This window comes from Nicotiana tabacum, chromosome 9 (genome assembly GCF_000715075.1).
Source record: "Nicotiana tabacum cultivar K326 chromosome 9, ASM71507v2, whole genome shotgun sequence".
Classification (NCBI taxonomy): Eukaryota; Viridiplantae; Streptophyta; class Magnoliopsida; order Solanales; family Solanaceae; genus Nicotiana; species Nicotiana tabacum.
Window position 1 is genome coordinate 99035371 of NC_134088.1, and position 16575 is coordinate 99051945.

At 34.4% G+C, this 16575-nt stretch overlaps 1 long non-coding RNA gene across 1 annotated transcript; it reads left to right on the forward strand.

Moving 5' to 3' along the window:
* Positions 1–3441: 3441 nt before the first annotated feature.
* Positions 3442–6593, forward strand: LOC107794650 (uncharacterized). The gene is made up of 2 exons (XR_012694983.1): positions 3442–3572; positions 6125–6593. It is a non-coding gene; the product is annotated as an uncharacterized LOC107794650 (long non-coding RNA).
* Positions 6594–16575: the final 9982 nt, after the last annotated feature.

Sequence of the window (16575 nt, forward strand, 5' to 3'; positions counted from 1 at the left end):
TGTTTAGATATTTTATGGTTCTAATAGATGCATCTTCAAGATGATCTCATGTGTGCCTATTATCATCTCGCAACCTGGCGTTTGCAAAGTTATTAGCCCAAATAATTCGATTAAGGGCACAATTCCCAGATTATCCTATAAAGGCTATTCGCCTTGATAATGCTGGAGAATTCTCATCTCAAGCTTTTGATGATTACTGTCTATCCGTTGGGATAAAAGTTGAACATCCGGTAGCTTATGTTCATACTCAAAATGGCCTTGCAGAGTCATTTATTAAACGACTGCAGTTGATAGCAAGACCACTACTTATGAAAACAAAATTGTCCGCTACTGTTTGGGGCCATGCTATCTTGCACGCAGCATCACTTATCCGTCTCAGACCAATACATTATAATAAATATTCTCCGTCACAATTAATTTTTGGTCATAAACCAAATATTGCCCATCTGCGAATTTTTGGATGTGCTGTATATGTGCCAGTAGCACCACCACAGCGCAGTAAGATGGGCCCCCAAAGAAGGTTAGGAATATATATTGGGTTTGAATCACCCTCTATTATTCGCTATCTTGAACCATTGACGGGAGATTTATTTACTGCTCGATTTGCAGATTGTCGATTTGATGAAACAAATTTTTCACAATTTGGGGGAGAGAAAAAGGAAATCAAAAGAGAAATTGTGTGGAAAATTTCATCATTATCTCACTTTGATCCACGTACCCCTATATGTAATCAGGAGGTCCAGAAGATCATCCATTTACAGAATATAGCAAATCAAATGCCAGACGCATTTACTGATTTGAAAAGGATAACTAAGTCACATATCCCTGCAGAGAATGTGCCTATCCGAATTGATGTCCCAGCAGGACCATCTATTAGCATGAGAGCTAGTGAACCTAAAGTACGCCTGAGGCGTGGTAGGCCTGTGGGTTCTAAGGATCGAAATACTAGAAAAAGAAATTCGACAAATGATCAAAATGATATTATGAAGGGATCTCCTGAAGAGACCCAAGATCTAATTAGTTATGAGATTCCTGAAGAAATCAATAAACCCGAGACTCAAGTGAGCGAAGAACTTTTAATAAGTTCTACTGGTGATGGGACTAATTTAAATCGATATGAAATAGTGGTGGATAATATTTTTGCATATAATGTTGCACTTAACATTATGCAAGATAGTGAGGATTTTGAACCCCGATCTATCGAAGAATGTCAACAAAGATCTGATTGGCCAAAATGGCAAGGGGCAATTCAATCAGAATTGAACGCACTTGCTAAAAGAGAGGTCTTTGGACCAGTAGTCCAAACACCTGCTAGTATAAAACCAGTTGGTCATAAATGGGTTTTTGTGCGAAAAAGGAATGAGCAAAATGAAGTTGAAAGATACAAGGCTCGCCTTGTCGCACAAGGATTCTCACAACGACCTGAAGTCGATTATGAAGAAACATATTCACCCGTTATGGATGCCATAACATTTCGATATCTCATCAGTTTAGCCTTACGTGAAAGGCTTGAAATACATATGATGGATGTGGTTACAGCTTATCTATACGGGTCACTTGATAATGAAATTTACATGAAAATCCCTGAAGAATTTAAAATGCCTGAAGCATATTCAAAATCTCGGGAAATGTACTCAATCAGATTACAAAGATCTTTGTACGGTTTAAAGCAATTTGGGCGCATGTGGTATAATCGCCTCAGTGAATATTTGCTGAAAGAGGGTTACATAAATGATGTTATTTGTCCATATATTTTTATAAAGAAAATGGCTTCAGAATTTGTTATACTTGCTGTTTATGTTGATGACATAAATCTTGTTGGAACTTCAGAAGAGCTCCAAAAGGCAATTGAATATCTTAAGAAAGAATTTGAGATGAAAGATCTTGGGAAGACAAAACTTTGTCTTGGTCTGCAAATTGAGCATTTAGCAGACGGGATCTTTATCCATCAATCTGCCTATACAGAAAGGGTCTTAAAACGCTTTTACATGGACAAAGCGCACCCATTGAGTACACCAATGGTTGTTCGATCACTTGAAGTGAATAAGGACCCGTTCCGACCTCCAAAAGAGGATGAGGAACTCCTGGGTCCTGAAACACCCTATCTCAGTACAATTGGTGCACTTATGTATCTTGCTAATGCTACAAGGCCTGACATAGCATTTTCTGTTAATTTACTAGCAAGATATAGCTCTTCTCCTACACGGAGACATTGGAACGGGATTAAGCATATATTGCGATATTTAAAGGGAACTCTTGATATGGATTTATTTTATGCTAACAAAGATAGTGCATATCTTGTTGGTTATGCAGATGCATGTTATTTATCCGATCCCCATAAAGCTAGATCTCAAACCGGGTACGTGTTTACATGTGGAGGTACTATCATATCATGGCGCTCCACAAAACAATCTATTGTTGCTACTTCTTCAAATCATGCTGAAATAATAGCTATTCATGAAGCAAGTAGGGAATGCGTATGGTTGAGATCAATAATTCATTTTATTCGAGAAAAATGTGGTTTGGAATGTGAGAAAAGACCCACAATTTTATACGAAGACAATGCTGCATGCATAGCCCAATTGAAGGGAGGATTTATAAAAGGAGATAGAACGAAGCACATTTCACGAAAATTATTCTACGCACATGATCTTCAGAAAAATGGTGACATTGATGTGCAACAAATCCGTTCAAGTGACAATCCGGCAGATTTATTCACCAAATCTTTACCAACTTCAACTTTTGAGAAGATGGTATACAAGATTGGAATGCGGAGACTTAAATATTTGAAACAAGGTTTTCATCAGGGGGAGTAAAATACGCGATGTACTCTTTTTTTCCTTATTAAAGTTTTTTCCCACAGGGTTTTCCTTATAAGGTTTTTAATGAGGCAGCTAGCAATGCGTATTACTAAATATGTGTACTCTTTTTCCTTCACTAGGATTTTTTCCCACGGGGTTTTTCCTAGTAAGGTTTTAACGAGGCACATTATCTTTTAATGAACATCCAAGGGGGAGTGTTATGAATATATTATATTATGGATGTTCATTTAGTACTCTGTTGTAAATAAGCTTCCTGAAGAAGTTTATCCATATGAGACTCCGCCATAAATATATTTATCTATTTAGTACTCTATTGGAAATAAGCCTCCTGAAAAAGCTTATCATTTCGGTACTCCGTTATGGATAAATATTATCCATGATAGAAGATTATCTCTATCTGGCACAACAGTTTAGAGCAGCAGCTTACAAGCAGCTTACACAGCAGCTTGCAGTAGCAGCTTACACAACAGCTTCTTTTCTTCTATAAATAGAGAAGAATTCAGTTCATTATGCACATAAATTTGAAGTTTGAATTATCAGTTTCTCTCTATACTTGTCTTTACTTTACAGTCTTTATTTTATAACACTTTCACCATTAATAATCCAAAAAGAAAAAAAGAATGAAAAGAAGAGGTTGAGATCCGACCCGGAAACTGACTCGGACCTGAAAACGCTTCAAACAAAAATGTGGCAGGCATTGCGCTTGCGCTTTCTAGAGGATTTTGCTATTCTGTTTTTGTTCATCTAGCGGTGAGTTTATTTTTCCTTTTTTCTCTCTGCCTTCCGATATTTTTAATTTTGATTGATCTTGTTCCTTCGCTATACACTGCTCTCTCTTGTAATTTCCAAAAGTTCAGTTCCCCTCAGTATGTTTTTCGACTTATTGTGCTACTATATCTGATTGGGTGTTTGAAACTGGAGTTAATTTTATATGACTGCAATTTTTAATGAACACACAAAGTCCGTTATTATCATTGAGATGGTCTCCTGCAATTTCTCTTTGTTTGTGTTTTGAAATTTAAAGACTGCCCTTATCACCAATATTTTTTGCATATTGAGTTTGTGAAATGCAGTCAATGGAGGGTAGCTGGTGTTTGGCGTAATCTTGAAAAGCAATAAGTGAAATTAATGAGGGATAAAGCTAGTAATTTTTTTCTATTTAGGTGTGTTTGGTATATAGGAAAATGTTTCCATGAAAATACTGGTCTATTCACTTCTTTTCGGTGTTTAGTTGGTGAGTGAAAAATATGTTATTTATTATAGATTGATAATAATGTCTAAGTTTTGGCTGGAGTAAGTGATATAGAGCAAGAGTTGAAATAGTTATAAAAGCAAAATGACTTCTCTCATAAGTGAGAATGGGAAGTGTTTTCCTTGAATAAAAAATTTTGGTAACCAAATAACAAAAAATGACTTCCTCAGTATTTCCCATCATACCACTTTGAGGTAAACAGTTTTGACATTTTGGATAACTAGTTGCGGGAAAATGATCTTATTCATTACCGAATAATGCCTTTTCATACGAAGACTTTTCAAGGACTCACTATCAAGAATCTATTTTTTGTTTTGTGTTAATGATAATCAGGGGTAGTTTTTAATTGGTTATAAGATTATCGGTATGGTGAGAATGTTGTCCGCTCTAGTTCTATGCTCTTCTCTTTCCTATTTTCGTAGTTTGTACTTTTTCGCACATCCTAACACAGTGAAACAGAGATGGACCTTAGTCTTGAATGTGCACCAAAGACCTTCTGAGATGGTAATACACAGTTACAGCTTCAAAGAGAGTTCAGAATAGTATACTCACTTTCTCTAGTTTGGATAGAGGCTAGTTACAGGTCATAGTTCAGTTATTCAAAATGCTTAATTAGTACAAATTTCTCTAAGTTCTTTCATCATACAGCTTGTTACCCTTCTTTTGAACTTCCGAGATAATTCAGCTTGTTATTGATACTGTGACGTCCTTTTTGGATGCTTGGATTATCCCCGAGTTTTGTACCCCTTTTTACTAGTGTAAGTTTTATTGATAAGCCTTTGTGTCATGGATAAATAAAACCTTATAAATATGGAATGTTTGAGTCAAGAGAAAAAGAGAAGGAACTCGTGGATCGGAAATTAAATATCATTGTTAACAATTCTAAAAGAGTAGATACGTCTAAATTAGGGAAAATGATGCAATTAGAGAATTTGTGGGTCTAAAGCTTTTTGTGGCTTACATCTTTTGAATCTATGGGTCCATACTAATAAAGCTCTAATAAGTGTGTTTTGAACAACTCCTGAGTCCTAACATTGATTGTGTTTATATTTGTTAGATTGAGCGGAACAGAATAGTGCAGTCACTTGAAGCCTTATTGGCCATCGCCAATCATCTTACATACCTTATATGATATTTCTTTGCATGCTCTTTCATATTATTTTATGAAGATGGGAAGCTCCATCTTCTGGTTCTTGTCAAATTGTTACTTAATACTTGTTTGTCTCCTCTTTTGAACTTTTTGGCATGTTATTTGTAAATCCATTTGCAATATTCCTCAACTTGAAACAGAGACTAGCTTATAAAGAAACATTTAAATAATTCTGCAACAGATTATAAAGAATCATGTCACTTGAAGAACTCTTATTTTTTAGATAAAATTTGGGTGGGGTGGAAAAGGACTTTATAATGAAAAATTGCAGGTATATTTACTCCACAGCAAGAATTTAAAACTTTAAAAAACTCTCTGAACTATGTAACCGGTGCCCATTAGCTGTGAAGTAACTCAGATTTTAGGGAACGGTACATACAGGAACCAATTGACTGCCAACCAATCCAAGATGGTATTTGGAAGCCTATCTTGCTTTTCGTTTTATGCAATTGGCAGTTGCCACATGGTCACGATTCGTATTGGTCAATTATCCTGCTTAGAGAAATCTATGCCGACTGTCTTGCACTTCTGCTGAATCTCTGAACAGGGTTAGTTTTCCGGGGTTATAAAATTGAGGCATTTTTGTCCTTTAAGCCTTAGATTTGTTACATTAAGAAAAAGAAGGTTGATTGAGAAAAAAAGTGTTGATATTGACCATATACTGCCAAGATATCTGGACTTTTGATACTGGTCTTGAAAGTATTGACACAGCTCCTTTCATATGTTTATTGTTCATTGTTCTGTATCTTCAGCTTCATCGAGATGCCCTATACTTCTTTTTATTATTCTTTTAGTGTGTTTTTTTAAACCTTTCAGCATAATGTTTGTTTATATTGTGTGTAACTTCGATACACAGAGCATCGTTTTTTTTCTCAGCACACTGTCTCTTGTTTGCATCAGTCATCAGGTTCTTGAAGTTGACCGGTCATGGGAAATAAGCCAGCGAAACCGGAGAGACATGAGGTGCTTTTGAAGATTGTCCCTCCTATAGATCAAGCATATGCTCGATGGCTTGCTCGGGATCTCGAGAGAATTTATGGCTTCACTCCAAGAAACGCTCGTGCTATAAAGCCACCTGATCATTACATTGAATACATGCGCTTAAACGGATGGTTGGATGTCAGCTTAGATGACCCTGACCTAGCTCGTTTACTTAAATAATCAATCAACTGCAATTTGTAAAAGTCATGTATAAACTTGAGCAAGTAGGAACCTTGGTTTCAAGTTGATGCGTAGTTTTTTGTACTGTTATAATGGGATTCAGATATTGAGCAGTGGTATCAAATGGGAAATATTGTCATATATCTCCTGTATGCTAGCGCTATGTGACTCCGTTATGACTTTGCAACTATTTAATCATTTGGATGTATATCGTATTTCCCTATTGTTACTATTTGGCACTACTTCTTTTCTTCTTTTTTTTTTTTTTTTCTTTGTTTTACTTCTTCTTCTTCACACCTTTTGTGAGCCGAAGGTCTATTGAAACAAACTCTCTACCTTCACTATGTAGGGATAAGGTTTGCATATACACTACCCTTTTCAAACCTTATCTGTGCGAATATAATGAGTTTGTTGTTGTTATTGTTCGTAAATCAATCAAAAATAATGTAGTCCTTTCCGTAAGTCATTTTTCAATATTTGGGTTGTACCTCCTCAAAGAGTGAAAATAAGTTAAGTTTTACTCAACAACAACAACCCAGTACAATTCCACTAGTGGGGTCTGGGGAGAATAGTGTGCACGCAGACTTTACCCCTACCCTGGAGTAGAGAGACTGTTTCCGATAGACGCTCAGCTCCCTCCCTCCAAGAACTCCCCACCTTGCTCTTGGGGTGACTCGAACTCACAACCTATTGGTTAAGTTTTACTCTATTGGCCAATTTTCCTCCAAAGGCTAAAGCAGAATGGTCTAGCATATCTTATTGTCTCAACTAGAGGAACTCACTCATGCATTTCTATTCGTATTCCTATACTATAAGTGGGGATAATCGGGCACCTCATGGTCAACATGTCTCCCTGACATAGGAATATTTTTGAAATTCCATAGTTTATATGCTTTCAAGATATTGTACTTGTTAGCTTTATTACTTGTACACACTTGATAAGTTTGTTGGAAGTGCGGTGTCCACCTCAACTTTCCATACCGCTTATTGTTACTGCTGCGTTTTAAACTACCACTTATTGTTCAAGTGGGCCCCTCTCTCGTTGTTTCACTGTAACACTTAGGGGTCGTTTGATAGGATGCATTAGATAAAATAATGCATGCATTAGCTTTGTATTAATAATACTTTATTTGGTACACTTTTTGAAACTATGCATTAGTTATACACCATATTTGGTATTATCTTATGCATAACTAATGCATAGAAAGCCATGGTATTAGCAATGCAATGGGTTTTAATGCATGCATTAGCTTAGTTAAAGACACAATTATCCTTCAAAATTTATGCTTGATTAAAATATGCTATTATATTAATGCAAATTTAAAATAATCCAAATAGTGAGAAATAAAATTATATCCCTAGTAAATAAATAAATACTTAGCATATTTCCTTTTTTAAATAAATATTTAGTTATATACTACAATATAGGTACACAAATCAAATAATTATTTTTAAACCTTTTTATGTAAAAACATTCCTAACATATGTTTCTTCTAAAAAAATAGAGTGATGGACTGATTTTGAGGGCTTTTTTGTAAACAAACAATTCTTTTAGAAATTGTGCAATGCTTTAATATATCAAACCAAACAATGGATAAGAAATATGCATAACTAATACCAGCATAACTAATGTAAGTATAACTAATACCAGCATTACTAATACACCTTATTCCGCATTATTCTTATGCACCTTACCAAAGTAGTATAGCTCTTTGTTTGTTTTATGGATTGGCTATTACTCCTTATCCTTTTATTTTTCACATTCTATATTTTTGTACAAAAGTTTTATTTTCTACAAAAATATTCAAAAAATTCATACGAAATAATAATTAAAAAAAGGACCAAATTTAATGCTCGATTGTTCTATGCGCGTACATATTACCTTTTAGATTAAAGAACTAGACTTCTGTTGATGGGTTTATCTTCTCTTTTGAGTACTTATTAGTTGGATAACAAAAAGGAAACGTTCAAAAACCAAAGTTTAAGAAAATATGATAGGTGTAAAATATTTTGAATATCCCAAAAAAAGACTAGAAATATGCAAAAAAAAAAAAAAAAAAAAAATCCATGGCTAATAAGTGGTACTTTATATGCTATTAATCTCATAATTTCACACACAAAGAATATGCTTTAATTGATCTATATTAACTTAAATGTATAGTTAATATTTGTACAGATAATTAGTCGGACACCTATGCTCTCAAAAGTTCTCTTTTTACACGTAAATTTCTTCTCATCATGCAAATTTTAAGAGTTTTATTTCCTATAAAGTAGTAGTAGTAGTAGTATGAAATTTCATAATCTATAATTGAATCTAAAATCATCTAACTTTAGTATATGCATCTCTATAATCTTATAAAAATAACACTAAAATCCTTCTTTGAGTAAACAATTTTCCTGAGTAAAATAGAGTTCAATTTGACGTAAAACCGACAAACAATAACCCTCATCTTCTACAATGTTATTTTCCTTATTTCACATGTAAATAATTTTAATTAGGTTATATCCCCTTCCTTCCCTTAAAAATAAATGTCATTTTAGCTAAATATATTTGGCCAAAATAAACGTTGTTTTGGAAAATTAAAATAACATTAGTCTGTTTTTTCAAATCTATTTTCGATCTAATAAATTACCTACAGAATATAATGAGTAAGTTGACTATGATATAAAGCATAAATTAATCAAATAAATATTATAATAAATATTTTATATGATTTCCTTAATGTGCATAAAAAAAAATTAAAAAATATTTATTTTAGACAAGAGGTAATACTAAATGTGAACCTAATTTTAGTTGCATTTGATAACTTGACATTGCAACAAAAAAAGATTGTTAATGTTTATAAGTTAAATAAATTTTTTATAACTCCTGGTAATTCGCACAACATGATCATCAAACACGCTCCTTTTAAATTTTAATTTTCAAGTAATAGTTGAGACCAATAAAATTATAATTTTGTAATGACTTTAGGTGTTTTAAGAATAACTTTAGTATCCTTTGGAGATCGATATAACTCTACCATACACATCTTTACGGTACTAATATTTAGGTAATAGTATTATGGGGTCCATGCACAACATGGGCAGGGACGGCCCGATGGTAAGGCAACTTAAGCAACCGCTTGAAGCCCCATATTTATGGGGGCCCAAAATTTTCTAATATTAAATAGCTGCATATGATAATTTTTTTTTAAAAAATATCTAATATATAAAAAAAAAAAGCATTTTTCATGAAAAAGGAAATAAGAGATAATTTGGTAATATGAATAGTTACTTTTGGGATTCAGCCCTAAACTTTAGGTGTGAATATGTTTCTTGACTCCTTTATACACTATCATCATTATCAATGAGGCTCATAATACTTTGATTACTTTGTCTTTCTTTACAAGTCCACTATCTCATAAAACATTCCTTCAAGTAAGATAGCAAAAGGCAATTGCAACCCTTTTTTGTCAAGCTTTTCCGGCATTGCACCAAAAATATTAAAGCAACAAAAGTAATATCAAGTTATCTATAACTGTTTGTTAAACCAGATTCAATTGTTCCGTACTTTTCTTATTACTTTGCATCTAGAATTTGCTATTTTTTGATATCTTTTGTTTGTAAGTATATGTATCATCTTTTTATTTATTTATAATGAATTTTAATATGTCAATAAGAAAATATGAATTCGCGTATTAAAAATGCCCAAAAATGGAAGAATTAGAACTTTAATACAATCCCAAAAAGGAGCGCTTGATAAATTTTTAGCGAACAATAAAAAATTTAAATAAAAAATTAGGAAAATTTTTGTGGTAGATGAACACATCGCTAATATAGTTGAGTTAGACAGACAATGGAATCCAAGAAGAAGAAGAAGAAATTGGTGAGTCACGGATTTTTTAGAAAATCAGGAAATCCTAAAAGAATTGAATAATAATCCTAGAAAGTGGAAACATATATAATCCTAGTCAAAAAATCGATTATAAATAAATTATTAATAATTTTACATCTCAAAAACTAGAAAAATAAACTTTAAATAAAATTTTACTAAATGAGTTTTTTAATACCGAAAACTTAGAGCCCCTCATTTAAGTTTGTTTTAGGCCCCAAATATAGTTGGGCCGCCCCTGAACATGGGCTATCCATTACTAGTAAAGTACTAAAAACTGAAGCTACCGAGAAGTATTACCATTTAAAGTTTCTTTCTTTTTTGTTTTATTTTATATGTTAGTCTTTGGTAGAACTATAAATTGCTATTATGATGTCACTTTCTTGATTAACTATTTTAATTGGACAAAAGTTAATCCACTTCAGGAGAATATTTGAGACTTTAAGTGTATGATCCGTTTCCTTTCCAACTCACCACATACAACTACATTGAAAAGGACAAATTTAACCAAAAAAGGGATAAAGAAAGAGAAGTAAAAGCCTATAAGGTCGAGGGTTAACTCACTTGGCCAGCTCCCTACATTCTACAATTGAGATGGACAGTTCAAATCTCACTAGTAGCGTAGTATCTAGGGCAAGTATATATCGGGTATAATCGATAGTTCGAACCGATAAAATACTATTGGATTATGGATATCGGACGATTGGTAAATAGTTCGATAACGGTTTAATGTTATTTGATTATTGAGTTATCGATTCGGGTCTCGGTTTGCCCAACTTTATTAACGGTTTAACCGATAGCCCAATAAACTCTAATAAAATTATAATTTTACCCACTAAATATATAAAGCCACCTTATAGTTTCATTCTCTCAATTCTCTCGGCAGTTATTCTTCATGTTCGGACCTTATTCCTTAGAGTAAGTTTTAAACTTTTTTCTGAATTTCTCATCTTAATTCTTCCGTTAAGATTTGTAGTTCTATACTTTAAAGAATTAATTGTTTAGATTTTTAGTTTTCTATTTGTTTCTTTTGTTGCACTGATTCTTTAGTATTTACAAGATTAGGAATTTATTATTTTTCTATTAGTTATGTCCGCCCGCAGTGAGACGTTTAATAAGATTAATTAGATTATTGAATGTCTTATTCCTTACTCCTACTAAATTATAACTTTGAAACTTGAGATCATTCATTGGGATTTTCAAATGCAAAGAAAGTGTTCTTTTCTAAAGTTGAAATTTAATCCATCTTTTCTTATGAGAAAAAATTGAGTTACTTTCCCTGAACAGTATGATCACGATTTCTATAATAAAAACATGAAACTTTTGGATATTTTTTATTCTTATCGGGTAAACCGATAACCGAACCGATAATGATCGATAACCGACAAATCGATACCCGATAGCTGATATCTTATCGGTTCGGTTATCGGTTTAGCATATTCATAAATCGATAACCGATATGCTGAACCGATAACATTCACGACCGAACCGAACCGACTGATGCCCACCCCTAGTAGCATCTCCTTCCCAGTTTCCTGTCCCTCACGCCTCCCCCTTAATGTAATAAGAAAGGCAAGTTACACATTTGGCCGGTCGGGCAAAATAATTATACCCGCTCGCAAAAAAAATAAAAAATATATATATATATATATTGTCACGACCCAAAATTTCACCACAGGCGTCGTGATGGCACCTAGTCTCTAAGACTATGTAAGCCGATTTCTATTACATTTTGAAGCCTTTTTTTTTAATTAAATAAGTAACTCAAACTAACAGCGGAATAAATATGAATATACAACCTTCCAAAACTGGTAGTACTGAGTCACGTACTCTAAATGAATATATGGAATGATCACAAGGACCGAATATACAATACTGTTTGATTATAAATTAACAGTACAATAAAATAAAAAGACTCAAAGGGACTGCGACGACCAAGCAACTCTACCTTGAATCCTTACAATCCCTCTTTAACTCTACTCAAGTCCGTTATCTTTAACACCTGGCTCTGCACAAAAATGTGCAGAAGTGTAGAGTGAGCACATCACAACGGTGCCCAGTATGTATCAAGACTAACCTCAATAGAGTAGAGATGAGGTACAGTCAAGACACTCACTAGTCTAATAACTTGTGCAATATAATATACAGAATAATAGCAAATAAATAATAATAAAGGCAGGATAAAACAACCAGTGATATGCACAACAGACAACAAGAATACCATTAATATCACTCAACAATTAATAAACACAATTACACCCAATTAAATCAAGCCCTTCAAAGAAATGTCTTTCACATAGTTCTTCCAGATAACTCTCTTTCAAATATAATTTTCTCAAATAATTATTTTTCAAATATAATTCTTTCAATAAATCTTTTCAAATACATTCTCCTCAAATAAATATCTTTCAAAATATAATTCTTTTATATAATACTTTCTAATTAAAAATCCCTTCAAATAAATATTTTGAATATAATTCTTTCAATTAAAAAGTCACCATGTGACACCTCATTTCAAAATTATCAAAATACGGGTCTCAGCCCATTTTCATATTTTTCGTAAATACGGGTCTCAGCCCATTTTTATATTTTTCGTAAATACGGGTCTCAGCCTATTTTCATATTTCCACGGCACCTCGTGCCCATAATTAAATCATCATATTTGCCCGGCACTTCGTGCCCTCATTTCATATCACAACTGTACGAACAATTCACGTGCCAATATCCCTATCTCATCTCACAATTCACGGCACCTCGTGCCCACATTTCATTTTATAAACTGCCTGGCAATAGCCACTGGCTCCCAATTTCATCATAAATCAGATTATTATCAATTTACTAACAACAAGACAAGTTGCACAATGTATACAAATAATAACAAGAAAATCACAACATCACATAAAAATTGTCAACACCACAACCCCACATCATCACATATCGTCCATGACAATAGCCACCCTTATCGCTCTTATTGCCACCCTTATCGCTCCTATAGCCACCCTTATCGCTCCACCTAGACAATATCAATAGCCACCCTTATCGCTCCTATTGCCACCCTTATCGCTCCGCCCAGACAATATCAATAGCCAACAAACACAACAGTGAAATGCCACCCTTATAACCACATAATATCAACGGTGAAATACCACCCTTATAACCACATAATATCAACGGTAAAATGCCACCCTTATCTCCCTCAAATAACAACTCACACAACACAATAATTTTACACGGAAAATTATCACAGCAACATAGCAAAAATCAACTCATATCACAATTTGCTCAATGGTCACAACCAAATTCCAAAGCTACAACCAAGTCAACTAATTTCACAACAAATAGCTAAATGCTCCACACAATGTGTACAACACCCAAAAATAATCAAATAGAGATAGAAATTACTCAACATAAAGCAAAGTCTTCATAAAGATCAAATTTTCAATAATTATATAAACACCTATTCTTAAGCTCATTTAATTAATTATTTGAAGAGGGAAAAAAATCCAAAATGAAATTAAGTTTCAATAATTATCAAACAGCAAATTCACGAAATTTCATAATAATGAAATAACAATCGCATCACATTGTCATATAACAACAGAGTCAACAACAAGGATTTAGGCACGACAAGTAGATGATTAAATACATGCCAACAGTCATCCGGTTTACTACACAATATGCTCTAGACTTTAACTCAATAAAATTTGCACATATAAACCAAGGACGTACTCGTCACCTCGCGTACATAGTTTTCAATTACACAAATTACACATAAGACTCAATGCCTAAGGGGTAATTCCCCCACTCGAGGTTAAGTAAGACACTTACCTTTTTGAAGTTATGCCGATATTCCAAAATAGCCTTCTTGCTTGAATTGACCTCCGGACAACTCAAATCTAACCAAATTAATTGTATAACTTTATTAAAATTCATCGAAAATAATTTCGGATAATAATACATCGACTTAAAATTTTATTCCAAAAAGTCAACAAAAGTCAATGTGGGACCCGCCTCTCGGAACCCGACATAATTTTCATAAAACCCGAACACCCATTCCGATACGAGTTCAACCATACTAATTTTATCGAATTCCAATAACAACTCAACTTCCAAATCTTAAATTTTCGTTTTTGAAAGATTTTACAAAAATCTTGATTTTTCCTCCATTAAATCCGAATTAAATGATGGATTCAAAGACATAATCATGGAAATTAATTAAAACTAGATAAGAATCACTTACCCCAAACACCCACGCAAGAATCTCTCCAAAAATCGCCTTCTACCGAGCTCCCAATTTATTTTTGAGTTATGAACTCAAACCCCCATTTTTGGGACTTTTAATTCTGCCCAGATAGGCCTTCTTCGCGTTCGCAACCATTGCTTTGCGTTCGCGAAGGCCAAACTCAACTGCCTCAAATCCTTCATCGCGTTCGCGACATCCTGGTCGCGTTCGCGAAGGCCAACTGTTTCTGCCCCATCATTTCCTCTTTGCGCTCGCGAAGTCCTCGTCGCGTTCGCGATAACCAGCTGACCAACGCGTTCGCGTTCACGTTCCACTCTTCGCGTTCGCGAAGGCCAAACGACCCCAGGCCCCTATCTTCCTTTCTTCTTCGCGTTCGCGTTGCCTGGGCCGCGTTCGCGAAGGCTTGCCCTGCTCCTTCTTCGCGTTCGCGTTCACAGTTTCACGTTCGCGAAGGACAAATCATCAGCCCCTCAACTCCTCTTCGCGAACGCGGGACTCCCTTCGCGTTCGCAAAGAAGGAAACCAGACTTTAGCAACAACAGTCCAAACAGCTCCAATTTGGTCCGAAACTACTCCGAAACACACCCGAGCCTCTCGGGACCCCACCCAATCATGTCACCCAGTCCCATAACATATCACAGACTCGCTCGAGGTTTCAAATCACATCAAATTACGCCGAAAATACAAATCGCACCACAAATCGAACTTATGAACTTCAAAAACTCGTGCCGAAACCTATCAAACCAACCCGAAATGACGTCAAATTTTGCAGGCAAGTCCCAAATAACATAACGGAGCTGCTCCAACTCTCAGAATCGCATTCCGACCCCAATATCAATAAGTCAACCCCTCGGTCAAACTTCCCAAAAATCCGACTTTCGCCATTTTAAGCTTAAATTGGCTACAGACCTCAGATTCACAGCCCGGACACGCTCCTAAGTCCAAAATCACCCAACGGAGCTAACGGAACCGACGAAACTCCATTCCGGAGTCGTCTTCACACAGTTCCGATTACAGTCAAAATCCTAAGACTTAAACTTCCGTCTTAGGGACTAAGTGTCCCAAATCACTCTGAATCATCCGTAAATCAAACTCGACCACACACACGGGTCATAATACATATTGCGAGGCTGCTCAAAACCTTAAGTCACTGAACGGGGCGTAAATTTTTAAAACGACAAGTCGGGTCGTTACATTCTCCACCTCTTAAATAAATGTTCGTCCTCGAACGTGCTAATAATCTTTCTGAGGACTTTAAATTACTGAGTATATTCTTGTACACATACTTGTGGGTGATTCTATATAAAAAAAAGCCTATTCTCCCTCCAATTAAATTGGGCTGATCTGATAAGACCCACCCATCTACAAAGCCCAGTAAGAGATGAATCTGGGTTTTGGTCGTTGACTCGATTGTTTGTTTGGTTGGCGCCAGTTTTGTATGGAGACAAAAGAAGTGGTTATGGTGGAGACAAATCTGGGTTTTATCTATTTTTTACACTGTAGTCCCTTTATTTAAAATTATTCACATATGACATTACTAATATTTTTTTTGTTTATTCCAAAACTTTACTTGTAATAGAAACAAGTTTAAGAATTAAACTGTCCCACAGATTAAGGGACCAATTTTGTGGAACAAATCCACAAAAACCGAAACCCCCAAAGGAGCAGGACGAAATAAACAAACTAGTCATCGGCCGAGAATCTCGATTCTTGTTGCATACGTAGAATATTGTAATGTTTTTAAAAAAGTGATTTTAAATTGGTAATTTTTGTTATATGTATATTAATAAAATACAAATAAAATATTCCATTAATGTAAATGGTATTTTCATGTATCTATTAAGTATTTCAATTTGTTCACATTATATTACTAGTATTACAAGTATATAATTGGTATATGAAAAGTATTTTGGATATTAGTGATGTAAAAGTATGTGCATCTTAGTATTTTTAATGTATTTTTAACGTATATTTGATATACTTTTTGAGTTATGTTAATTTACTAATACTTCTATGTTTCGGTAAAAAATTTTTTTTGCTAAATTATATATATTTTTTCCTTTATCTAAAGACGTG